Below are 26,930 nucleotides of genomic sequence, written 5' to 3'. Positions count from 1 at the left end.
AGTGTTATCACCACAGCGCATGCTCGCCACTAAAATAAACGAGGAGTGTGTTGTTCAATTATGTGTTCAATCATCAAAATTTCACATTTTAAAATTCAAATAACTTTACAGATATAAATAAAGAAAACATGAAAATCAGGTCTTTATACAAACGAAGGAAGCAAATAAAACCAACAAAAGCTTTATTTATTTCAACTTTGATGCTACGTTAGTCAACAAACTCCACAATATTTTCCCTTTTTTTAATGCGGACCTTTGATACGAAAGCGTTCGAAAAACAATAAAAATAAACCAACTCTATCATATATTTTTAATTAACTGTTAAACGTCAAAAGCAGTCTAGAAGCATTTCCTGTGAACAATCGAAGGTCCAGATTCGTCGTATTCTTGTTTCGAGATCCACATCTGTTGGAAGGTGGAAAGAGAGGCCAAAATGGAGCCACCAATCCAGACTGAGTACTTTCTTTCTGGTGGAGCAATAACCTTGATTTTAATTGTCGGAGGGGCGAGGGCAATAATTTACTTCTGCATTCTGTCAGGAATACCAAGATACATGGTTGACCCACAAGAGAGGACAGTGTTGGCGTAAAGATCCTTACGGATATCTACATCACACTTCATAATGGAGTTGTAGCATGTTTCATGGATACCTGCAGACTCCATACCAAGAAAAGGAGGTTGGAAGAGTGCTTTTTAGTCGTAAATATCGTCAATTTTGCCACCTTTCAAGATGGCGGCTTGCCTCACTCGTAACTATAAATCAGCGTTGTCAGGTATCTAGTAGACTGGGTTCTAGGTCATGCATCATGCTTACTTCATTCGGGTAATTCTTTTTGGTAGTTGCAACATTTAGTGGCGTATACAAGGCGCGATTGAAAAAATTAAAATCAACCAAACAATCACTAACACGATAAAAAGATTTAGTAATAATTCTGAATAAATGGTCACACTGCCCCATGTATGACGATATTAATCGACCATCTATTCGTCGTAGCCTCTGTGAGCGAGCAAAATTTAAAATATCTGTTCCAGTGTGGTTTGCGTTACAGCATAATTACCAATAACAGAACGGCTGTGCGCATCTTCTAAGATCGCAAACAGGGAAGACCAAGCCCATTTTGAATCGCCTATGTGGTAATTCAACAAGCCATTGTGCTCGTCTCGAAGAACACTACCTGGGAACGTCTCTGCCACGAATTCTTTTACCAAGGTCGTGTCATTACTGGGCGTGTCACTTGGAGGGTTTACCAACAAAGTGAATCCTTGAACGAATTTGTTCTTCAGTGTTGCGGGCTACCGAGGCAGCGAAATTTGCCATTGACCATGATTGCCAACCGAGTACACAACGCCTCGCATTCTTCCATGCTATGTGACGTAATCATCAGGCATCGACCTAGGGAGAGGGAGGGACAAATGATTACCAATCATAAGGCATCGACCTAGGGAGAGGGGAGGACAAAATGATTACCAATCATTAGGCATCAACCTAAGGAGGAGGAGGGACAAACTGATTACTAATGACGGTTTTTTCTGTATCTGACACTTAATTGTACTTGCAAGAAATTGAGCACAAGGCAAACCTGTACGTAATGTTTCTATACATAAAGCGTTTTCATGGGTCGTCACAGATATATTTTTCAAAGGCTTTTCAAGGAGAAAAATATCGATTTTCAAAGACCAAAATTCAAATTTATTTGATGGCATTTCTGTCGTACTCAGCATGCGTTCTATGCATTTTCAGGTAATAAATTTAACTGACATATACGCATAGATAAGACACAGACAAAATACGCAAAGGTAAGACACTTAATTGTGACTTCATTACTATCGTGATAAACTCGCAAATTAAGGCAAAGAATACGCTTAGTAATTGCCCAAATTATTACTATTTTTACTTGAAAAGATGAAAAATACGATTACAAAGTGAAAACTAAAGTAGTTTTCAAGGAGTTTTGCATTTTGTCTTTTCAAGGCTTTTCAAATACACTAGAGAGACATTAAGATTCAAGAGCTTTTCAACGAGTTAAAGGAGTAGCGGGAGCCCTGTTTAAGTCAATAATCTCGGTATCTATCAATATCATCGATATAGTTAGTGTTCATCGCTATTGTTTGATTCAACCTATCTTAAAAGCCATTTATTCGTGTTACGTTGATACTGTCGTTGTTCAGAAAATGAAATTTGCCAACAATGTTTGAAGGATGAAGTAAAATAAATTATAATTAAAAACGCTAACTCCGACATTTTTTAATAATAACCAAAATGGCGCTCATATTAGACGGTGTGAACTGCATGTAATTGCATTCTTCAACACATCTCTCCCCCCCCGGAAGGAAACCCGCTTCATCACCAGTTTCATACCTTCGGCTCTGACTCTACATAAAGTGTTCCATAACAGTCGTCTTGCAACAGGATCCATTCCAGTAGTTGGTTCGTCGAGAAAAACTATGAGTGGATCGCCAATCAAAGCTATCGCTGTACTTAGTTTGCGTTTGTTTCCACCACTGTAAAAAGAAAAGGTGATCTTTGTATTCGTGATCTAAGGAGCCTGAGATTGCTATAAAAAGATGGCAGATTTTCGACGCGTCACATGCATAATTTCCACAAAAAATCACTCCAGATAAAGACACTAGACTGGAGTATATAAGATCTAAAGTTTCAACAAAAGATCACTCAAGATGAAGACACTAGACTAGAGTATATAAGGACTAAAGTTTCAACAAAGATCACTCCAGATAAAGACACAAGACTGGTGTATATAAGGACTAAAGTTTCAACATCAGATCACTCCAGATAAAGACACTAGACTGGAGTATATAAGGACTAAAGTTGCACATATTTAAAAGTAGACGACATTTTCTTCTATTTTACCTGTATGTTTTAGTTAACTTATCAGCGTGTTCCGTTAGCAACACTGATCTCATTAAATCTTCGATCAATGGATTGATCTCATGACTGGGGACTCCACGAAGTGCAGCATACATTTGTAACATCTCCCGTCCCGTCAATAAATCGATCAAAGCATCAAATTGTGGACAATAGCCTGTTCGTTGACGAACCTTGGTAAACAACGTAATTTTCATTTAAAATTATAATATTCATTTACAAAATAGCATGTATAACGCGTGCTCTGATTGGTCGATGCTCGTGTTTGCATCAGGCCATCCAAACACGGAAATTTTAAACATGAAACATATTGACACATGAAAATAACGTGTACAAAGGCAATTTTCCCGATTGAAGTATTTGTTGTTGACACAATCACGCAAACGCAGGAAGATCAATAATGGTTTCGGGGGTGGGTCATAATCATATATGCATATATCAATACTCTCCCAATTATCTATGGTTGGTACTAAATATACAGCACCAAGTTGCGCAGCCAAATGGTATTAATGGTTTGTTTTCTATGGTGTGGCTACAGAATAACAAACATAAAGAAGGTCCTTTCTCTATGCAGTTGAAACTAGGCGACGTTTTCCTTTGCCAGTTTCAGGAGTAATTGATCCGCATCTAAGGCGTAACGACAATTGAAATAAATTTCATGCTTGAAATTTGCAACGAACAGTAGCCGCGATTCGCATGTATTATTTACAGGTCTTTGGGGATCAATTATTGCTGAATCATGCAAAGTCTGAAGGTCGGCTGATTTCAAAGACGAGCAGTTTTTTCGAAACATCCTGTTGAGCCACTACACTGTGGTAATAATACGGGTGGCACAAAAAATGTCAATGAAGTTATCTTCGATATATTCCTCATACTGTGCTGAGGCTGTGTTTCGCTACAGAATGTGGTTTCGTTGGACGGTGTGCATTGTGGAAGAAGAACCAAAATGGCGGACAATACAACGGACCATTGAAACGTTTATATTTTACAAGGTTGTTCTGCAGAGAAATTGAAATATATTTGACCAATTACCTCCTAAGTGGCCGACAACAAGCAACAACTGAAAAGGGAGTTCATTTATGAACAAGTAAGAAATTATTTGTTATGTAAGTAAGAGTTAGTTGCTCGATCTTTGAACGTCAAATGTAATTCGCTTGGCTTGTATTTATGGCTGTTTACAACTTGTTTTGCGTCGTAATATCATTGAGCAATTATATGCGAAGCACCATTTCGTAAATGAGCAACACTAAATATTGCAACAGAAATTTACCACTAGAAAATAACATCGGCGCGGTCAAAAATATTTGCCTGTTCCTGGCATGCATTTACGTCATGAGCCGCGCCAAGTTGGGTGATTTCAACAAAGATTTTCTTTATTTACAATGTAGATGTCATGAAAAATGGCAAAAATTGTGTTGTTGTTCATTCACAGGGGAGTAGTGACATACCACAGTATACCACAGTACTTTTTCCACAGTGACGTAGTAATGACTAGTTCGAGACTGTAATAAGTCTTGTATTTAATGCCGGGCTTAGATAAACACAGGTTCTTATATACATTACACATGCATATTAAATAAGGAATTACCTACGTCATTACAGCATATAAATATGATTAGGCATGCAATGTCACATCTCTTTTTCTTCGGTTTTTTTAAATAATTTCACACTATAAATGTTTTTTAACTTATTTTTATCTAATAAGAATATCTATTAGGTTTTTTGATTAGACGTCCATACCGAGTTCTTATATTACTGTTGTTAGTACTTTCATTACAATTTTTATAAGATCTATTGTTCTCACTATAAGACTTATCTGTATTTTGACTTCTCGATTCTTCATTAATCTTTAATAAATGATTTCTATTCCTTCTATAGTAGGTACCATCAGACGTAACCAAATAAGATCTTGGCTCAAGTAACGATTTTTCCACGATTCCTTTCTTTTGGAAGCCTTTTTCTGTTTTTATACGTACCTTATCTCCTTCTTTTAATGGTGGAAGTGTTTTTGCATTGCGATCATAAAACTCTTTTTGTTTCTTGTGATACATTTCCAATTTTTCTTGAACATTAACAGGGTTTAATGGGTTAAATTCAAGTAACTTCTCTGATATTGGTAGCAATGTCCTACTTCTTCGTCCCATTAGTCGTTGAGCTGGACTGCCAACAATTTCATCTCAAGGTGTATTTCTATAATTAAGGAGTCCTAAATAAGGATCGGTGTTATCATATTTTGCTTTCTTTATGATTGCTTTTGCTGTCTGCACAGCACGTTCTGACATGCCGTTACTTTTTTGGATATTCAGGTGAACTTGTTGTATGTTTAAATCCATACTGTAACGAGAATGCACGAAATTCTTTACTCCTGAATTGTGGACCATTATCTGTTACAAGATCTTCGAAAATTCCGTATCTCGCAATTTGAGATTTCATCTTTGTGATAACTGTTTTTGATGTTGTATTTAACAAGTAATCAATTTCAAAGAATCCACTGTAGTAATCTACCACAAGAAGATAGCTTCTACCATTCAATTCAAACAGGTCTGCTCCAACTTTACTCCACACCTACGCAACAACGCACAAGCTCGAAAGTCGACAATCGAATGAATATTGAAGCTGTAGAAAAAAGCAATGACGAGTGGTATTCTGAACTCAAATTTGGCAGACATTTGGTGAACGTGAAGGTGGATACAGGCGCAGAATGTAATGTGCTTTCTAAAAAATTGTTCGACAAAGTCACAGAAGCTGAGCAACAAGTTACCAAAACAAATACAAAGCTAATGTCGTATAGTGGAGATTCAGTTCAAACCTTGGGACAAGTAGTGATGACGTGTTCTTACAAAGACAAACGATACAATCTTCTTTTCTATATAGCGGCACACGATGTAAAGCCTATTCTTGGTTTACCTGATTGCGAGCGATTGGGTATGGTGAAAAGAATTATAGATGTCAAACCTATTTTCACTCTGACGATATTCTCAATGAATATGCAGATCTCTTCGATGGCAAACTAGGATGTTTACACATTAAACATCATATCAGTGTCAATCCAAATGTAAAACCTGCAATTCATCCTCCTCGACGCGTTCCAGTAGCTATGAGAACGAAAATTAAAGAAAAGTTAGAACGAATGCAACAGATGGGTGTCATCGATCCTGTAGAAAAACCAACGGAATGGGTTTCGTCAATGGTAACAGTGGAAAAACCAAACAAGTTACGAATATGTATTGATCCTAGACATCTTAATGAAGCCATTCAGCGAGAGCATTACCCTCTCTTAACAATAGAAGAAGTCGTATCAAGACTACCTGGAGCTAAAATTTTCTCCGTATTCGATGCAGCCTCTGGATTTTGGCAGATACCTCTAGATGAAGATTCCAGTTATCTTACAACATTCAATACGCCTTTTGGCAGATACAAATTCAATCGTCTCCCATTTGGTATATCCTCAGCACCTGAAGTGTTCCAAAAAGCTATGCACCAGCTGTTTGACAGAATAGACAGTTGTGAAATTATAATGGATGATATCTTAGTATGGGGAACAACAGAGAAAGAGCATGATGAAAGAATTATCAATGTACTGAATAGAGCTCGTGAAATCAATCTCAAATTAAAGAAAGAAAAAACAAAAGTTAAAGTAACAAATGTAGATTACAAGGGACACAAAATAACGTCAGATGGTCTTCAATCCGATCCTGAAAAGATTAAAGCAATATTAAACATGCCAATTCCTAAAGATAAGAAAGATCTTCAAAGATTTCTTGTAATGGTCCAATATTTGGCCAAGTTTATCTTATCTTTCAGAAATGGCAAGTCCCCATAGAGATATGTTAAAGAAGAACAAGTTGACGGCGACAGAACAAGACTTGAAAAGTTACCAAAATGGCAACTGTTATTGCTGCAGTAAAAGAGTACGTAAATAAAAACAATGAAACTCTTCACAAACGGACTGAAAGTTCAGATAGAATGGAAGAAGAAGTGGCTAAAAGAAAATGAAGGTAGGAAGTTATTGGATTCGTTACCTGAGCTCCTTGAAATGGACACTTCTTTGGAAAGACAGAGTCTCATAAAAACCGAAGAAAAGAGATGTGACATTACTTGCCTAATCATATTTATATGCTGTAATGACGTAGGTTTGATTGCATTAACAGCACCAATAAAAATTCTTCATCACTAACTTCATGAACTGTTCTTTGTGACTTTTGTGTAGACGTTAGACACACCCGAGCAAAGTGGTTTACATTTGTGGCAAATTTTTCCAAAGCTGGGCATTGCTTTGGAAGATGTTTTCCTCCACAGTTTCTGCAATTGTTCTTTAATACGAATCTTTGTCCTCGATGTTTATCTTCTTTTGTTTGACTTAAGTTTGTGTAACTTCCTTTTGAGGTTTTCAAATTCTTCCTAGCCTTCAGTTCATCGACATCTTGATAATTAGTAAGATCTTTTACTTGTTGTTCCGACAATTCGTTTGCACTGCATATGTTTAGAGCCTTGTCTAAAGTTAAACTTGTTTCTGAAGGAGAATCTTTCTTACTGCATCACTGTTAATCCCGCACACAATACGATCTTTAATAAGTTCGCTCTCGAGGTCACCAAACTCGCACTTTCGAGGAATGTTTTTCAAATCTGTAACAAAGGAACTAATCGACTCTGACGGACTTTGCTTCCTTGTATGAAATAAATGTCTTTCGAATGTTAAATTCTTAAGCGGCATACAAATTTCTTCAAATTTCTTCACTAGAATTTCTGGATCGTCTTTGTCTTCCTCTTCGTTGTAGGTAAAAGAATTATTTATATCTTTCAACCGCATCTTCGCCAGCTAGATTTAAGAGGATGCATGAGTTTTCTTTCTTTGATTTCCGGCTATGTCCTGCAGCAACAATGTATATTTCATAGTTCTGTTTGAAGCGACGCCAATTCTCAGCAACGTTGCCTTCAAACGAGAGTCGTTGGCCTAGAAAATCCTTCTGCCATTCGATAAGAACCAACTTTTCCTAATCGCTACCACCATGTAATAAGTCTTGTATTTAATGCCGGGCTTAGATAAACACAGGTTCATATATACATTACACATGCATATTAAATAAGGAATTACCTACGTCATTACAGCATATAAATATGATTAGGCATGCAATGTCACAGAGATATGGCGCCAAGATGGACAATATTACCAAAATCGAAAATATTTACAACGAAACAAATTATCGTATGTCGAATAATATACTGGCAACTTTTCAATATTTGTAAAAGAAACGCAAAAATATAAAAGAAAACAAAAATTTGTTTACCATAATTTATATATACACAACGAAATTTATTTTTCAAATTATGAAAATTATTTTTATAAAACGAAACTCATTTATATAAAACGAAATTGACATTCATAAAACGACATTTTCTTCGAACAAACGACATTTTTTACCGCGCCCTGCCACAGACATCAAAGAAGAAACGGCGTTTTATTTCGCGTTCCGTGAACACTGTCGACGACTCGTTATCTTGTTCCTTCCATCCTTTTTCTACCTGTCCCTTCCATATTAAATAAGGCAGAATATCGGGATATTGTGGAATTCTTAGCGAGGCTTTAGTTTATTTGATAAGCAGCATGCTCTTCAATTTCATCAATTTTGAATTTCATATTACAAGTTGGACACAAAATTGATGAGGTTTTAGATGTGGCAGCCACACTTGACATTTCATGAGAGATATCATGCAAAGAAGAAGAGTGCAACAAGGAGGCAATGTTGATTTTAGATTGTCTCCCAAATTTTGTGATGAAAATGAACTTGTGAATTGGTCCTCAAACATTGTTGTTTTCAAAATAATGTCATCATCTTCAGAGCTAATGTCATCACTGCTGTTGTCCTCTGTTTTGACTAAACTATGCACTGACACACTAATGTCTTCTTTGGCCCGAATATATATTGGTCCTTGAGCAGACACATGCTTTAAAAGCCTACCGTCACATTTTGGACAGCCGTCAGTTTCAAGGAAATCAGCTTGCTGTGTACAGCTCTCATAAATTCGAATTTAGAGACTTTCTTGTATTAGAAGACTTCACTGCAAACTTGTTTTCTAATGCTGTTCTTATTCCTTCCTCATCCATGGAAGGATCTAACTCAAACGTAGACAAAATCCTGCGGAAAAATTGCTTCTCTTTCCCGTACACGTGGTACTTTAGTTTGCCTTGAATATGGTATCAAGACAACATCTTTAGAGTTGTTCGAGCTTCGTTCAATTTCAGCTTCTTGCCGTTGTTATTTTACTAGTCTTGGACCTTTTGACTTTTTCCTCCCCATAATTTACACTTGGGTTGAACAGTGGAGACGTGTGGTGCATTGACGTATTAGCTGCTGTAGTCGCTGCTCCTCCGACTGTTGTGGTTGTGGATGAACGACCATTTGCAGAAGGAACAGAGTGCGTATCGTACTTTCAATATTGCTAGCGTTAGCATCGTTATTTCCTTCAAAGTTCTTTCACAATTGTTGGAGCAATCACTTTCAGAGAGCTGAGTGATTGCTGCAACAAGGTTTGTCAAGTTATGTAAATTCCTTCGCGAAGACATCCTCAAAATTTTGTAGTGGATGGCTCTTTGCAGGCTACAAAATAATGGCCGCGAAAAAGAGGTAAAAAATGTCGTTTGTTCGAAGAAAATGTCGTTTTATGAATGTCAATTTCGTTTTATATAAATGAGTTTCGTTTTATAAAAATAATTTTCATAATTTGAAAAATAAATTTCGTTATGTATATATAAATTATGGTAAACGAATTTTTGTTTTCTTTTATATTTTTGCGTTTCGTTTTACAAATATTGAAAAAGTTGCCAGTATATTATTTTCGATATACTATAATGTGTTTCGTTGTAAATATTTTCGATTTTGGCAATATTGTCTATCTTGGCGCCATACAGAGACCAGTACGTTGGCTAAACTAACAAAACTAACTACGAATTTTATTTAATTTACATCCTAAATTCCAAGCATGAAATTCCTTTAAATGGCATTTACGTCTCCTTAAGGATGAATTACTGCTTTAAAGTCTTGATGTCAGATCAGCCTCGTAGCCAGGCGCTTTGAATTATTTGATGATTAATAAATTGAATGTCACGTGGCGTGTGGGCGTCGCGCGTTAGCGTGGCTGATACAAGCGTTACAAGCCGCGATTTTCCCATTTTCTATTCGCGCATGTCGTCCCGCGCTGCACTTTTTCGCACAAATGGTTTAGAGCATCAAAGCGCCTCGGTACGAGGCTAGCATGTTTACAGTTCGCGGACAGATAATTGAAATAAATATATAACGGAACGTAAAGTACCCATCCAGTTGTAAATTTGGTTCAATGGTCTTTACATGATTCTTCAATTTAAGTTAAAGCGGGAAAGGTCGAACAAATCATATACAGTAGCGTAGCCAGTCATACTTTTCACTTCCGCTTTCCTAATATTTTGTATTTACTGACAGTGAGGAAAATAGATTTCTAAAGACATGAATAATGGTAATCTTTAAAATTTACACAGCGGAGGTAAATCTGAAGGCTGGCTACGCTACTGTCATATACAACAATAAAACATACCCGACTTAAATTAGTCTGAATATCCCACGAGTCAAGGACGGCGGTACCCGAAGTTGGAATCACATCGCCTGTTAACATTTTAAACGTTGTAGTTTTTCCCGCGCCATTGACTCCCAGGAGACCGAAGCATTCACCTAAAGGTATTCCCAAGCTGATGTGATCCACTGCAGCAAATGTTCGACGACCTTTTGGGAAAAAATAAGGTGTTTATAAAGGAGCTTTGTTCTTTTATAGAAATTCATTGAATAGAAGTTTAAAAATGACAGTGAACTTTCTAAAAAAAGTCTTCATGAAAATCTCGTTTCATTCTCCAGACAATGAGAGTGTTATATATTTTCAAGACAATCTCGTTTCATTCTCCAGATTATAAGAGTACAACCGTTGGAGAGAGTTTTGTACAGACATGTCACTACGAAGAGAACTCTGCCCATCTGAACAAACACATCAGTAATATACATTTTATAATTTTCTGATGCAAATTATGTAAATATACATTATAATTTAAGTTCTCATTATGAAACCCGACAACAGTGGTTATAAAATCGGCCATTACAGTTTCCTCGTATCTTATGAATGAAACAAGATGTCATAGATATAACATAAACTGTTTAAGAAAGTCTACTGACATTTTAAAATTTTTATTTCAACAAAACCATTAAACAGCAAAATTTTTGTTTCATAGACACTTTAAAAGCCCGTTTCGTATGTGAAGACTTTTCTAGTGGTAAAAAATTGTTAAGTTATATTTTCAATCAAGCACAACGAACTCATCGCAACCATCTTTTTTAACTTTCCAAAATATTGTGTAACAAAACGAAAATTTTTTTGACATGATTTCGACTGATAAAAGAAGGCTTTCTTTCAACACATCTACAAAGAAAGCTATTAAAACAAAGCAAGGCGAAATTTCTACCTGGAACTTTAAATATTTTCGTAAGATCTTTCACTACAAGCACGTCTTCGTCCACTTCGTCGTTGAGTATTCGTCGTTTTTCCGCTATCACGTCGGAATCTTCCGTTTCATCGTTTGGATGCATGCTGTCAAACGGATCGACGTACACCGATGTAATGGAGCTTCGCAACGACCGAATAGCATTGAAGTCGATCAACAGAATAATAAGCATGAAGAAGATTCCTTCAAGTGGTAACACCAAGAGAAATCGACCAATTCCAGGATTTTCAAAGGCCAAATAATTCGTCTGAATCCTCGCTTTCAGAGGCATGCACATCACTGGCGCATACTTTTCTATGCACATATTGTAAAGTCTGATACGGTTATAATTCTCAAAAATATTGGAGAACGACTGTCCGAGGCAAAAGTTGGGGAGTACCAAAAAAGTCCAGTTAAGGACATCAACAGTGTGATGGTAGTCAAGACTCTGAATGATGAACACAACAAGCAAGGCGACAAGACCAGTTACAATATTTAACAACGTCAATAAGATGAAAGCTTTCGACGCCGTTTTGAAGAGAAACGAGAAGAGATACATAAACGGGATGATGGCTGAACCATAAAGCATCAAAACGAGAAAAACTATTCCAAGACGATAGCCTTCTGCAATGAATTAAAATCAGTTTTTGAGAAATAGTGCGAAATGGGAAAATTCACCCGATCCGAACGTTGCTCACTTCAACAGAATTGTTGGAATTTTTAAGGGTTGACCGAGATCTAAATGGGACGTTTGACATGCAATTCTGTGCTTCCACGAACTTTAAAGTGAAAAATGTGTTTAAAAAGACAAATATAAATGCTGTGACCTAACTCCACTGCCAAACATCTGTAAAAGATCGTATCCTAAGTATGAAGGTATGTTGCTATCACAGGCTCACAGCCGCATACCAGATTCAACGTCGTAAACTTGACGTGATTTTGTCATCAAAAACTATTGGAATTGTTTAAAGTTGGTTGATTAGCCGAGAGATTAGGGGTTTGGGTCGAGTTCATTCTCCTTACAAACAAGTATTTCGAGAACTACGAGGAGTCCTCGATCATTTTGTAAAATAACTTTATTGGATCACAACGTTCGGATTGGCTGAAAGATCAGGCAAATGACGTTTTATTGGAAGATATTGACAACGCGAAATCAAATTTGCCAAAGGCAAGTGAATCGTTTTGGCGACCATGACGACAATGAAAATCCAACCTGCAATTTTCAGTCCTGCTGAGTAAATTTCAGAACATTATTTACTGTTTTACAAAGAGTACATAAAATCTACATAACATGACCAAGTAAACATGCTAGCTACGTCACAGCTTGGGAAATTCGACCTACCTGTGTACGCAGGAACGTTAAAACATGCAAACAAAATAACAACGCCGATACAGGGAAGTGTGAAATTCACCATGTCCCACAACCACGAAGCAGTCCAGTAGCTAATGGGATCAACGCCACTAACGAACTGCACATGTTTTGCACCGTTCGTTCGCTCCTGGACGACAAACACGACAAAACTTGAAGCAAGAAACGCCATGCCAAACAGCAGATTGAAAGCTATATTAAGACCACCACTGTTGCTGGATAGAAAAAGAAAGTTAATGAATTAGAACTTGTTGCCTTAGCAACTATTGATCGTTGGCAGATCACTTTAAAGAAAACGGAGCAGAGGGACTAGCGGCTATTGCATCCCACTATTGATTAGACCTTTTGCCTTAGCAACTATTGATCATTTGTGATCACTTCGGAGAAAGCGGAGGGGGACTGAGGGCTGCCCCCCCCCCGAATCCCTTCTTTCACAGTTTTACCTAACTTTGGCAGTCGATAACCCCGCCCCCTGACAAAAAATATGCTCAGCGATCCCTGCCTTTGAATTGAACACAGTCGTATGTCAGGAATAAATCAGTCTTTCATACATACATATATATATATATACATACGACTGTGTTCACTATATATATATACTGTCGGATTGTGTAGAGAGTCTCAAAATGGAGACGTTCACCGTGTTCGCGGTATGCAAGGCTCACCTTTATAGGTTTGAGCACTCTGGTGACTCTACAATACAATCCATACAATGTGTAACCGTACGTCCTGTGTCCCAAGTGCAGGAGTCACAATTTTAATATGGTGATAGCCGGGAGGGCACATTGTATATACACTTTGTATATATATATATATATATACACCGTACATCCTGTGTCCCAGGTTGAGGAGTCCCCATTGCACTATTGGGGCACTATGAGGGCACATTGTTATACAAGCTGTATACATTATAACAATAGTGCAATGGTGACTCCTGCACTTGGGACACAGGATGCACTGTTAATATATATCAATTCATAATAAATACACATAAATTTCAATAGAAATTTGAGAGACTAAAAATAATACCTGATTACATAAAAACACGGGCGCTGATTGGTTAAATGCTCAAAAAAACGTTGTTTTTTTATCTCAGATTGCATGGTTTTCGCAGAAAATTTAACAGTGAATGATGTTTTATTAAAACGCTATTCATTAAGGAAATACAAAATATATTTACTTCTCCCTATATAGTTATAGGAACGTTTGTTGTGAAAGTTTGGGAAAAGCTCGAAAGCAAAAAATAACATACTCATCTAAATCATTTGATTTTTGCTTCGTAGTTCTCGGCAAAGGATAATTTGTCACTGTGATTAATTTGTTTTATTTCCGGAACTTTTTTCAAAATGGCGTTGTCCACTGCACTCAGTGCCACCGCTATCGCATGATAAGCTTGATCGTTGAACCAAGCCTTGGCTATTGCTAAATAAGAACACACATAAATTACCTTAAATTCGCCAAGATTCTTAGCTGATCTACCTCATATTTATGTTTTCTATTGATCTAGAGATCCTGATCCTTGATCTACAGATCCTTCCTTGATCTACAGATCTTTCCTTGCTCTACAGATCCTTCCTTGATCTACAGATCCTTTCTTGATCTACAGATCCTTCCTTGATCTACAGATCCTTCTTGATCTACAGATCCTTCCTTGCTCTACGATCCTTCCTTGATCTACAGATCCTTCCTTGATCTACAGATCCTTTCTTGATCTACAGATCCTTCTTGATCTACAGATCCTTCCTACAGATCCTTCCTTGATCTACAGATCCTTCCTTGATCTACAGATCCTTTCTTGATCTACAGATCCTTCCTTCCTCTACAGATCCTTTCTTGATCTACAGATCCCTTCTACAGATTCTTCCTTGATCTACAGATCCTTTTTGATCTACAGATCTGATCAGATCCTTCTTTGATCTACAGATCCTTCTTTGATCTACAGACTTGATACAGATCCTTTCTTGATCTACAGATCCTTCTTTCATCTACAGATCCTTCCTTGATCTACTGATCCTTCCTTGATTAAAATCCTTCTTGATCTACAGATTCTTCGTCGATCTAGAAATTCTTCCTCGATGTACATATACTTGCTTGATACTTTCTTTATCTACAGACCTTTTTCTCGATCGACAAGTCTTTCTTGATCCCCTTACAACATTTTGAACTCATTAAAAAAGCATAAATTGACAGATATTGATAAGAACTATTGCACCATCATAGTTACACACCTTCAGGGAGGGTGAAAACAATGTAGCTACACGAGTAAGCAATACCTTTTTTATTTGCTTCAGTAAATGTCGCTGCAACCAGATAATGTCTGTTGAAGTATCCAATGTTTCTTCCTTTGGCTTTTTCTAGTAAATATTTGGTCATGTTCCCATCACGGAAAGCACTATCCTTGTCGATATCAACGAACTTAGTGTACGAGCTTGCCGAATGTGTGTACATTTTAACCAGATCATTTATCTCCCTGAAAAAGATTTATTTACGCTTACATCAAATTTTAATGTCTGATCGGGATTTTAAATCCGGGCGCGCATCATTCAGCATGTTTTGCTGCAAGAAGTTTAGTTTAGCTGCCCAGAAAACGAAAACGGTTTTGTTCTTGTAACAAAGATATGAAACAAAAGCACGTCGCTGATTATATTTACTCATCCTAAAGAGGGTTTAGCACAGTGATGGGGCATTGAAATTAAAATAATAGGTTAATTTCTAAGTCTCCTTTTTAAAACCCGGTGATGAACCACGTTAAGTAGTTTACCATAAGAAAATTCAAACATTTTGTTCTTAAAATCTAAACAATTTAACCAAATAAAATTGAACGGCTCTGGTTTGAAAATTCGAACAATTCCAAGAATTTAAATCGAACAATTCACAAACATATTTTACCATAATTTAGCAGGAAATAATATGTAAATTTGATTCCACTTGATTAAATATACAACTGGAAGGCTACTTTTTATACATTAACATGCCTCTTTCTCTGGGCCGTGCGTGGAAAGATGGGGACTAATTTAATTACTGGCTTCAAATTTTGGGGGGAAGTAACCGTCCAGTTATATTTAAGTTCAATATATCTACCTGTTCGGGTTTCCAGCAATTGAGTAAGGTGCAATGTTATCATGAAACATAGCTGTCGTCAAAATTCTGGGAGGAGAGTCCTCGGGCTTAGGAATCATGTCAATGGAAATCAAAGCAAGCATTGTGTAAATAAGAGGCACGAGAAGCTGAGGAATTATGGCTATTTTGTCGACGCGAATGAAGAAAGCGTTTCTTGAACATAGCACACCACCTTTGCAGAAACAAGGTTATTCCGTAGTTTAACTGTGGCTTTGTTGTGTTTGTTAGTGGCATCATGCTGTTGTTGCGTCCATATAATGCGTCTTCATCATTCACTGTACTTATGGAAGCGTTTATTGCATCCGCTAGATGACGTACAAAGAAAAAGTTTGACTTGAAACACCATGAACAAAAAAACAACTATTCAGTATTGGTCAAATCAAAACCACAAATCAGCATTTTATAGAAATGAGTCAATGCTAAACAAGCAAAAATTACCACTTTTACCACAGCTTACTCGAGTCTATCATCTAAAACCTCGTCGCAATCCTTTACTTTCATTGATATCCCAATCAATCAACAATTACCACTTTCCCACAGCTCTCGAGTCTATCATCTAAAACCTCGTCGCAATCCTTTACATTGATATCCCAATCAATCAACAATTACCACTTTTACCACAGCTTACTCTCGAGTCTCATCTAAAACCTCGTCGCAATCCTTTACTTTTATTGATATCCAATCAATCAACAATTACCACTTCTACACACTTACTCTCGAGTCTATCTTCTAAAACCTCGTCGCAATCTTTTACTTTCATTGATATTCTAAAATCAACAATTACCACTTTACAACAACTTATTCTCGACTCTATCATCTAATGTCCCGGCACAATCCCTTACTTTCATTTATCCCAGGAAATCAGCACTTTCCACCTTTACCATAACTAACCTTTGAGTCTATGATGTAATGTCCCATCACAATCTTTACTTTCATTTATCCCAGGAAATCAACATTTACCACATTTACCACAGCTTACCTTTTAGTCTATCATCTAACGTGTCGTCACATTCCGTTCCCACTTTCATAAAAACTTCTTCCATGGTTGTCATTGAAGCGCCATAACTAGCAATTCCCAGCTCCATTCGCCGAGTCTCCAGTTCTGAGAACAACGTGGAAAAATTTCGCGAAGATTCCCGAGGCAAGATGTAGGACAGTTCAGCGCCTAACGTAGGTAAAAAAGTATTGCAAAGGTCTACTGGCTAAACACTACATCGAAAAACACTTACAACAAAAGAAATGTATACTATTTAAACTTCATACTGATAAAATATGATAAAGTTGGTAAAAACAACGCCTTCTCAACAAATGACAGCCTAGTTCGAGCTGACGGGTTTCATTCTTCTGAAATAAAATTTATGTATACATGTATTGTATATCTCGAGAGTCTTTGAAATCAATTGTTTTCTACAGATTAAGACAAACATCTACGTCACGAAGTGAAACTTAATTACTAGTCTGATGATGTCTTGTGTATAGAAGAAACGTAACTACGAATAAAATATTCTTTCTTTTCAAAAATGACTTTAATTCGAATTTTATGTTGGGCAATTGTTTTTTTAATACGAATACGTTCATATGAATTTGTCAAATAATAAATTTTGCCTTGTTTCAACTTGCTAAAATAATTCAACGCTCGTCACTCTATCGTATCGGGCAGCTAGCTGCTGGCTCATGTCTGCAGGCTCAACCCTATAAAGTCTCCTAGAGAAGTGCATCAAAACTTACCAGCGCGACTTTCCAATTGGCCATTCGGGACATAGTCTTTAACAAGTTCGTCAATTTTGTGTTCTTTACATTCTGGTTCTTTGACCATCACTAGATGATAACCCACGCCATAATGGTTTTTCAAAAACAATGAACTACCACAACAACGGATTTTGCCCACAGCCATTATCGCAATGCGATCTCCTAAAACGTCGGCCTCGTCCATGAAATGTGTCGTCAGCAAGATCGTTCGCCCGTCACGATACTTCTGAAGCAGTTCCCAAGTAAACCTGCGGGCAGATGGATCCATACCGGAAGTAGGTTCGTCAAGCATTAACACCTTGAGGAAGTGAGTTGTTAAAAAATTTAACTTGGTAATTAAAAGCATATCTTCTAAGAAGACTTTAAAACAGATTTATGCCTAGCAGAACAGAGAGTTTTACAGACTGTCTAGAGTTATCATCAGGAAATATTTGATGTGCAAAACTTTAGTCCTCATCTGACTTTAGTCTAGAGTTCTCATCATATTTGATGTGTAAAGTCATTATATACTCCAGTCTTGTGAAAGTGATCTGATGTGTAAACTTTAGTCAATATACTCAGTCTAGTCTCCATCAGATGATCTGATGAAACTTCAGACTCAGTCTAATGTCTTCAATTGAAGTGATTTGATATTAGTCCAAAATACCTCAATCACGTGATGTTCAAATGTTGATTTTAGCACGTGATGTCCACGTGATAATATCTACCTTCGTTTTTCCAATCAGCGCTACTCCTAAAGATAGCTTGCGTTTCATCCCGCCAGACAAATATCTTGTTTGAGCGTTAGCTTTATCCGCGAGTTTGATGGACTCCATCATTTTTTCCACTTCGCTATCGATTTCATCACTAGACAGACCCTTCAGTTTTCCGAAGAACCACAAATGCTCCTTAACAGTCAGTCGATCGTACAAAACGTCATGTTGTGGACATAAACCTTTTGAAAATAGTAAAATGAAATAGACGATTAACTATTACAATGGAAGACAGTTAGGTCGTGAAAATAAAAACGACCATGTCTCTAGACAGAGTTGCTTTAACTTAGTGATAATGGACCGAGCGATTTAGAAATATACCAATAGTATATGGGATTGAACAGTTTAATCAAATGCTAATTAATATCGATTCTTCTAAATATGATATTAACACGATGTTCTTAAAATACATTCTTAAGTGTAGTTTTAAGACTTTCATACTAGTGGAACTGTAAATAGCTAGTTGAACTATACTCTTTATTTATAGAAGTTACATACTAGTGGAACTGTAAGTAGCTAGTTGAACTATACATTATATTTATAGAAGTTACATACTAGTGGAACTGTAAGTAGCTAGCTGAACTATACACTTTATTTATAGAAGTTACATACTAGTGGAACTGTAAGTAGCTAGCTGAACTATACTCTTTATTTATAGAAGTTACATACTAGTGGAACTGTAAGTAGCTAGTTGAACTATACTCTTTATTTATAGAAGTTACAAACTAGTCAAACTGTAAGTAGCTAGTTGAACTATACTCTTTATTTATAGAAGTTACAAACTAGTCGAACTGTAAGTAGTAACTAGTTTAACTATACTCTTTATTTATAGAAGTTAAATGTAGTTCTTTTCTCAGTCATTTCACATTGTAAATTGTTATGAATTTCCACAACCGGCGGCGTAGCCAGCTCCCAAGTTGCTTGTATTATGTAGATATTTGGGCTTGGGCTGGCTAAACCATTGGCTCACAACCATTGTTAACAGGATAAACTTTTCTAAATGTTTCAAAACATTTCGCTACTTTCCTCACTGACCTAAACTTGACCGTACGCCATCCATACTTGTTCTAATGTCGTAACCATTGACAACGGCAGTTCCTGACTCGGAGAATAAAACCGGTAAGGACAGACATCAAACTACTTTTACCAGCTCCGTTATGACCAAGAAGAACCGTAATTTGTCCCTCGTATATCTTTAGTGAAACATCATTCACAGCAACTTTTTTACCTGCATAACACACGAAAGTATAATATCGTAACTTGAAGCCGTAGTTGTAATGTCTGGTAAGATTTGTGACGTCGTCTACCGGTTATTCCGCCATAAATCATGACGTCCATAAATGGCTCCCGTAAGATTTGTGAGGTCGTGAGGTTTGTACCTGTTTCACTGTAGCAAATCTTATCGTCATAATTGGCTTCTGTACTGTGTGGTAAGATTTGTGACGTCATCTACCTGTTGCTCAGTGAGCCCCAGTCATACATGTTGACGTCATAAGTTGCTTCTATACTGTAAGGTAAGATCTTCTCATAGAAGTCTGAGATTCATGAGATAGACAGATTTTCATATTTCAAACAGGGAGCTAAAAGCTTTAGGAGACGAGCTGTGAAGGAAGTGATGTAAGACAATGTTAGGGTTTCGAATTTGGGCAGTCTGGTAGTGCAACAACCAAAGGTAGTGTAGAAAGTTGAAACATTGGCCAGAAAACTCAGTTCAACTGTATTAGAGATTTATTTTTCTAAAAATTGGGAGGTTAAAATGTTTCTTGGAGAGGTGAACAATTTATTTAGAAGGGTTAAATCTGATGCTTGGGGGGCTTGCACTCCCTACCCCCAGTAAATCCATCCAGGTCATCTACCTGTTACTCCGTCATAGATCTTCACTATATTTTTGATGTCAATCCCCACATCCAGACCTTGAGGAGCCCTTTCGAACTTCTTCGATGTTTCGAAATTTTCAGCATTTCTTAATAATGGCAAGGTTTCTTCACCGTTTGATACCTGCAGCAGAAAGATATTTTACCAAATCACTCCAAATATAATGTACCAAAACCTATAATACTTTTTAAGCAGCATTCAGCAAGCAGTCACTAAACTTCCGCGTCGAAAAAAAATTTGACTTGACTTGAACTCCTTCTATTGATATATTAATCTTCAGAAACTTCCCACAATTATTAAACTGCGCATGCTCATATGCTTTGCTAGTCGTGGAAGATATTTCACACTCCAGCAGCCTACCATGACCGTTCTGACAACGTTAGCAAAAAAGCACATACGACTTCTAATATTATGACAATCTTCACAATGAGGTCAAAAACAATTTATTACAATCAACCCTTTGATGCATGGCGTCGCTTTAGGACAGCAATCACCGAACACGTTAAAACTCTGCGGCGAAAATAGTTCATGCAACAAAGGGTTAATGGTACAAGAAACTGTGGCGTACGTGCTCTGTACGTGCAGCAAAATCTTCGTGAAACTCATGCACCGAAACGCACAACACGCGCAACAACATACATGGGGCCACTATCTAATTCATGCATCGAAGGGTTAAGGCGAATAGTTTAAGTCCGGGAAGATTGTTAAAGCGATACCACGACATTAACACAAACAGCCCTTCTCAGGACCACACTAACCTACACAATCAACATCAAGCGAAATTTCAAGCTACCTTTTCAAAGCTTCCACACCAGTAGCTTTTAGTGAATGGGAAGTAAAAAGGTTTCGAAGTACCATACTGTCCTGGGAACACATTTTCAATATACCATGTAAGCATACCATATATGGCACAACTAATAATCATCATGATGAACACAGTCCCGAGGGAGAACGTGTCGTCCACATCAACACCATGAAAAAGGTTATCCCATTGAACACCACTACCGGATCCTAGAATGTAAAAAACGTTTTGGCGGGATCATTGGTGTCAATCCTGTGTTAATTAGGGGGGGGGGGCGATATTCATATATTCTGCTATGCTGGCTAATTTCTATTTAAAACAATTTCACTTTCAAAAGAAATCAGACGGACATAACAGAATATATGAATATGGTCAGCTCAATTATCGCAGGATTGACCCCCATGGGCGGGATACGTAAAATTAGAAACAAAATTGGAAGTCTTCAATGTCGGGCTAAAAACTACATGAACGCTGGCCAGTGGTGTCAAGCTCGATAATTATGGGGAGGGGGGGGGGACATTTTTGTCAAATGTTCCTTTAAAATCAATTCTTTTTTTAACGCTATATGAATAAAAGCCCGACAACCAAGTGTCCAGTGGGGGACGCCGAAGAATCATTTCCCTGGCGTCGTAGCTGTCATGCTAGAGTCCCAATTGTAAAGAACTCAAACAAAGTTCTTTTGTTTGGTACACCATTATGACACCTTCATTCATCCTCAAGTTGATCCTTTGGCAATGAGTGAAAACGACGAATACAGGGAGTCACGAGAAAAGTGACACCATACAGGGTGTATCACAAAAAGAACACCTTAAGAAATCATTTTATTGTGAAATTTCAATGGCTGATCAGTATGCTCCCACAGGTGCATTGCTGTATATATTTTGCGGTTTGAAGTTTTGTTAAATGTTAAGCCTGGTTAACACGAGTAAAATAACCACGAGCGTCAAGGCTTTTGTTTCTATTGCTCTAGAGGTTTATAAAGACAAAGACATCATGGGATTTTCTTTAAATCTTCTTTTTGTTCTTCTTTGTTTTTCTCTTAGCTTATGCTTGAATATTTTCCTTATACTTGCGCTTATGTTCATGCTTATATCACATGCTTCGTTACTTATCTTTGTTTTATCTTTTGTGTACGCTTGTGCTTATCCTTATGTCACTCGTGTGAACCAGGTTTTAAGTTCCCAGGAGAAGAAAAGCTTTCGTGATAGCAGCAAAGATATGTAAAACATGCATGAAGCAGACAAGTTAGAATCTTTATGCATCATTAACATAGTCATGAAATCATCACAATAAGCCGTCAATTTCTATAGGCGTTCTTTGATACACCCTGTGGTTACAAACATTAAACCTCGGGCTTAATGAACTTATATGAGCATGAAGAAAAGTAATTTAAAACGAAAGCGGTTCAACACACACAGTCCATCAACGTTTTAACTTACCTTCAAACTTGCCGATGACAATCGCTCCAAGAGACATGCCAAGATTTGGTATGAGGCATGCAATTGCTTTGAGAGTGAACGACATTTTGTCGTAGTATTGCATTATGAAGAAAAATGGTATGAAGGAAATGTACCAAATTATACCACCACCTGCGGCAGCGGTGCTCGCTTTGGAGAAAAAAACGCTTACGAAGAAACAAAACATAATACCAGAGGTAATATAAAGCAAAAGATAGATGAAAAATATTGTGGGTGCTGTTTTGTCGATAACACTCCCATTACTGTTAAATTTTATCGTGAAAAGAAGCGTCATTATGACAACTGCAACGAGACAAATAAGAAAACTTTGAATGAACCATGCCACCCAATGAAGCCAATTATTGACGCCGATGATTTTTAAAGTTTCCTAAAAAACATGAAATACCTAACTTAATTAGTTTATTACAACACATGAATTAAAGATATAGCTTTTAATGAATTGAATAAAGCTGTAGTAGCAAATCTTCTCAAAAAACTGAACTACAAATTAATTTAAAATGTCGAATAGGTGCTCAGTTTGACAACATCTTTGAAGTGAACAATCAATAAAAACATGTAAAAGGTAGAACTGTCTTTTCCAGGAAGATAAAATTTTCCACCCATCAAATATATTGCAAAATGATCTTAATATGAATTTAATTATCCAAAGAAGTTATTTCTGACACTGATGCAGGCTTTGAAATAAAGGGATCTCAGCAAATGAGACAAATTACAACTTACCTTTAGCCGTTGTTCCTTCTCGTATACAATACTACGCACAATCACAAGTGCGGTATAAATAAAAGCAATTACTATGAGGTTTGGAATGAAATTTTGAATAATCAAAATGAAGGGATCCTTCACATAGTTTGGGAATGGAAATTTTTCCATTTGAACCGATATTTGATCTTGAGTAGCAAACTGTCTAATAATAGCTCGATCTACTGCATGTTGGGTAAACAAGAAAGCGGTACTATAATAGTCTGGACTGCCTCCATGGGAATCATCTTTATTTCTTGGTTTAGGATTTTGAAACCTCGGGAAAACATATTTTGTCAACCAGCCATGGCCATTCTTGCCAAGGCCAGAGTTGTCTTCCTTTGGGTTGATGAATCGCAGCTTGTAGTTGATGAAATTGGCCTGTTTTGATGGGAGACGAGTAAAGTATATACCTCCAATGCATTTGGTAGAGTTGCCTTCAGAGGAACTCATTATTTCATTAACCATGTCATCCTCACTTGGAAATATTTGCAAGGTGATGTTTTGATCTGGATAAGCATGTTCATTAAGATAAAATGTAAGGTTGTTGAAAAGCTCATGGGAGAGTTGAGAAGCATTATTTGCAGCCAAGCCTATAGAGAATGATCTTTTTAGTACAGGTGGTGGAGAGGTTACATTGAATTCATTCCAAACAAAGGCTGGGCAATCTTTGGCAGTGACAAGGAACAATCGCAAGGCCAGGAATATGAATGACACAAAGAATGGTAACCCTATTTGTAAAATGGTTCCAATCGGATGTTTTCTTTGAAGCTTGAAATTCTTCCATATCAGTAGACCAAGTTGTTTCAATTTTGACATTCTCCCAGCAAGTTTTTTAACTGGTACCTTTTAAAATAGTCTTAAATTTTCGAACGAACTCAAGAATGCAAAACCATCAACTCGTAGGATCTAAAAAAGCAGTTAAAGTACCATTTACTTAAATAAAAAAAACTCCACCATCTTTGTCGTGACACTTGGCAAACACTCATGAGTCAGGAGTCAGAAAAATGCTGCGTTTAAATCACGAATTAACGTAGCTTGCTTTACATTTGACCCGATTGCATCACAACTAAGACTTTTCATTTACTTATAAGGTTTTTTTGTGATTTGACAGCGAGAAACTCTGTAAGACTCTAATGCCGGTTGACGGATGCTAGTTTTGTACAAAATTCGTATCACAAACTGCTAGCAACTTTCAATGTCAATGAATCGATACAAATGTAAATAATTCTTCTATTTACTCACAATGCCCCAAAACGCTTACCAGATTGCGTTTGTTTGTTGGTAGGGACTAAAAACGAACAAAGTTGCGAATTTGGCTTTCCAACGTGTTCGATGTTATGTATGGTCGTATGTCATATGTAGACTTATAGGATTGCCATTGCAACATTTTCACATTAGCATCCCGTCATGTGCCTAAGTATACCATCGTGACGTGTCATGTTGACCATGTGCCTTGAAAATGATTGGTTGCTTGCATTGATGATTGTTTTTAGCGGTGAAAAAAAACTTGATTTGATTGGTTGGCAGATTTCAAAAATGCTTGATGATGAAGTCATTTTCTGAGAAGGTGATGAGGTCATAATGGTCATAACACATCATAATCAGCTGTCATAAGACTGTCACATGTTTGTTATTATTATATTATCATTATAACTGTCAAATGTTAGTGTTATCACCAGAGCGCATGCTCGCCACTAAAATAAACGTTGTTGTTGTTCAATTATGTTCAATCATCAAAATTTCACAAATTAAAATTCAAATAACTTTACAGATATAAATAAATAAAACATGAAAATCAGGTCTTTACACAAACGAAGGAAGCAAATAAAACCAACGAAAGCTTTATTTATTTCAACTTTGATGCTACGTTAGTCAACAAACTCCATAATATTTTCCTTTTTAATGCGGACCGTTGATACGAAAGCGTTGGAAAAACAATAAAAATAACAAACTCTATCATATATTTTTAATTAACTGTTAAACGTCAAAAGCAATCTAGAAGCATTTCCTGTGCACAATCGAAGGTCCAGATTCGTCGTATTCTTGTTTCGAGATCCACATCTGTTGGAAGGTGGAAAGAGATGCCAAGATGGAGCCACCAATCCAGACTGAGTACTTTCTTTCTGGTGGAGCAATAACCTTGATTTTCATAGTGGGAGGGCAAGGGCGGTGATTTCCTTCTGCATTCTGTCAGCAATACCAGGATACATGGTTGACCCACCAGAGAGGACAGTGTTAGCGTAGAGATCCTTACGGATATCAACATCGCACTTCATGATTGAATTGTAGCATGTTTCATGGATACCTGCAGACTCCATACCAAGAAAAGAAGGTTGGAAGAGTGCTTCGGGGCATCTGAATCGCTCGTTGCCAACTGTGATAACCTGACCATCAGGTAATTCATATGATTTTTCTAAACTTGAGCTCGTTGCCGCTGTTTGCATTTCTTGCTCGAAGTCCAAGGCGACATAGCACAGCTTCTCCTTTATATCACGAACAATTTCACGTTCAGCTGTCGTGGTGAAAGAATAACCTCTCTCTGTCAAGATCTTCATGAGGTAATCTGTCAGATCTCGACCAGCCAAATCAAGACGAAGGATGGCGTGAGGCAAAGCATAACCTTCATAGATTGGTACAGTGTGAGAGACACCATCACCACTGTCAAACACTATACCAGTTGTGCGACCAGAAGCATACAAAGACAAAACTGCTTGAATGGCGACATACATGGCTGGACAGTTAAATGTCTCGAACATAATCTGAAATTAAAAGTTTTATGATCGTTCAGTTCTTACATTCGACCTAGCAACCTGTTTAGCAGGATGCAGCATATGGTAGCATCTTTGATTTTTCCTACCTGAGTCATTTTTTCCCTGTTTGCTTTTGGGTTCAATGGAGCTTCTGTGAGCAATACAGGGTGTTCTTCTGGCGCAACTCTTAGTTCGTTGTAGAAAGTGTGATGCCAAATCTAAAAATAAATTCCATTATTTTACTTTGCTCTTAGCAATACACTGCATGCTAAAAACAAAAATACTAAATGGCAGCGAACAGTTTTTGCCAGTTACAGTTGTAGCGTGCTCTCTTCCAATTACTTTAAAAATAGTTTCTGTGTTTTGCAATATACAATTTAAAAAAAAGTTGGAAGAAGATTGATAAAACTAGTTCGTTGTAAAAATACAAATCTTTAATATCGCTGAACAAACCTTTTCCATGTCATCCCAGTTGGTAACGATGCCGTGTTCGATAGGATATTTCAACGTTAGGATACCTCTTTTACTTTGAGCTTCATCACCGACATATGAATCTTTTTGGCCCATACCGACCATTACACCTTGATGTCGAGGACGACCGACAATCGATGGGAATACAGCTCGAGGAGCATCATCGCCGGCAAAACCAGCTTTGCACATACCAGATCCATTATCAACAACTAAAGCAGCAACATCATCATCCATTTTTAAGTCTTGGTGAAATTTTAGTTACTAAAACTATACTCTACAGTACTGTTGAAAAATATGGTCAGTGAAAACGAAAAAATGTTTGTTCACCTCAGGCACTCCTCAATTATTACCAAATATGGTAACAACACTCTCTGATTGGTCAGATTTAGTGTTTGACGTATGTAAATGATTTTTGGAACCTTCAATCAAATGCATATAT

The 26,930-nt window shown here is 37.1% G+C and overlaps 2 pseudogenes; both read right to left on the bottom strand.

Moving 5' to 3' along the window:
• Positions 1-165: 165 nt before the first annotated feature.
• On the bottom strand, positions 166-26,725 carry LOC124448055 (annotated as a pseudogene).
• LOC124448036 lies at positions 912-24,682 on the bottom strand (annotated as a pseudogene).
• Positions 26,726-26,930: the final 205 nt, after the last annotated feature.

This window comes from Xenia sp. Carnegie-2017, unplaced genomic scaffold, assembly GCF_021976095.1.
Source record: "Xenia sp. Carnegie-2017 unplaced genomic scaffold, XeniaSp_v1 HiC_scaffold_23, whole genome shotgun sequence".
NCBI classification, from domain to species: domain Eukaryota; kingdom Metazoa; phylum Cnidaria; class Anthozoa; order Malacalcyonacea; family Xeniidae; genus Xenia; species Xenia sp. Carnegie-2017.
The sequence above is the reverse complement of the archived record's forward strand: the minus strand, read 5'-3'. Positions and strand labels throughout refer to the sequence as shown.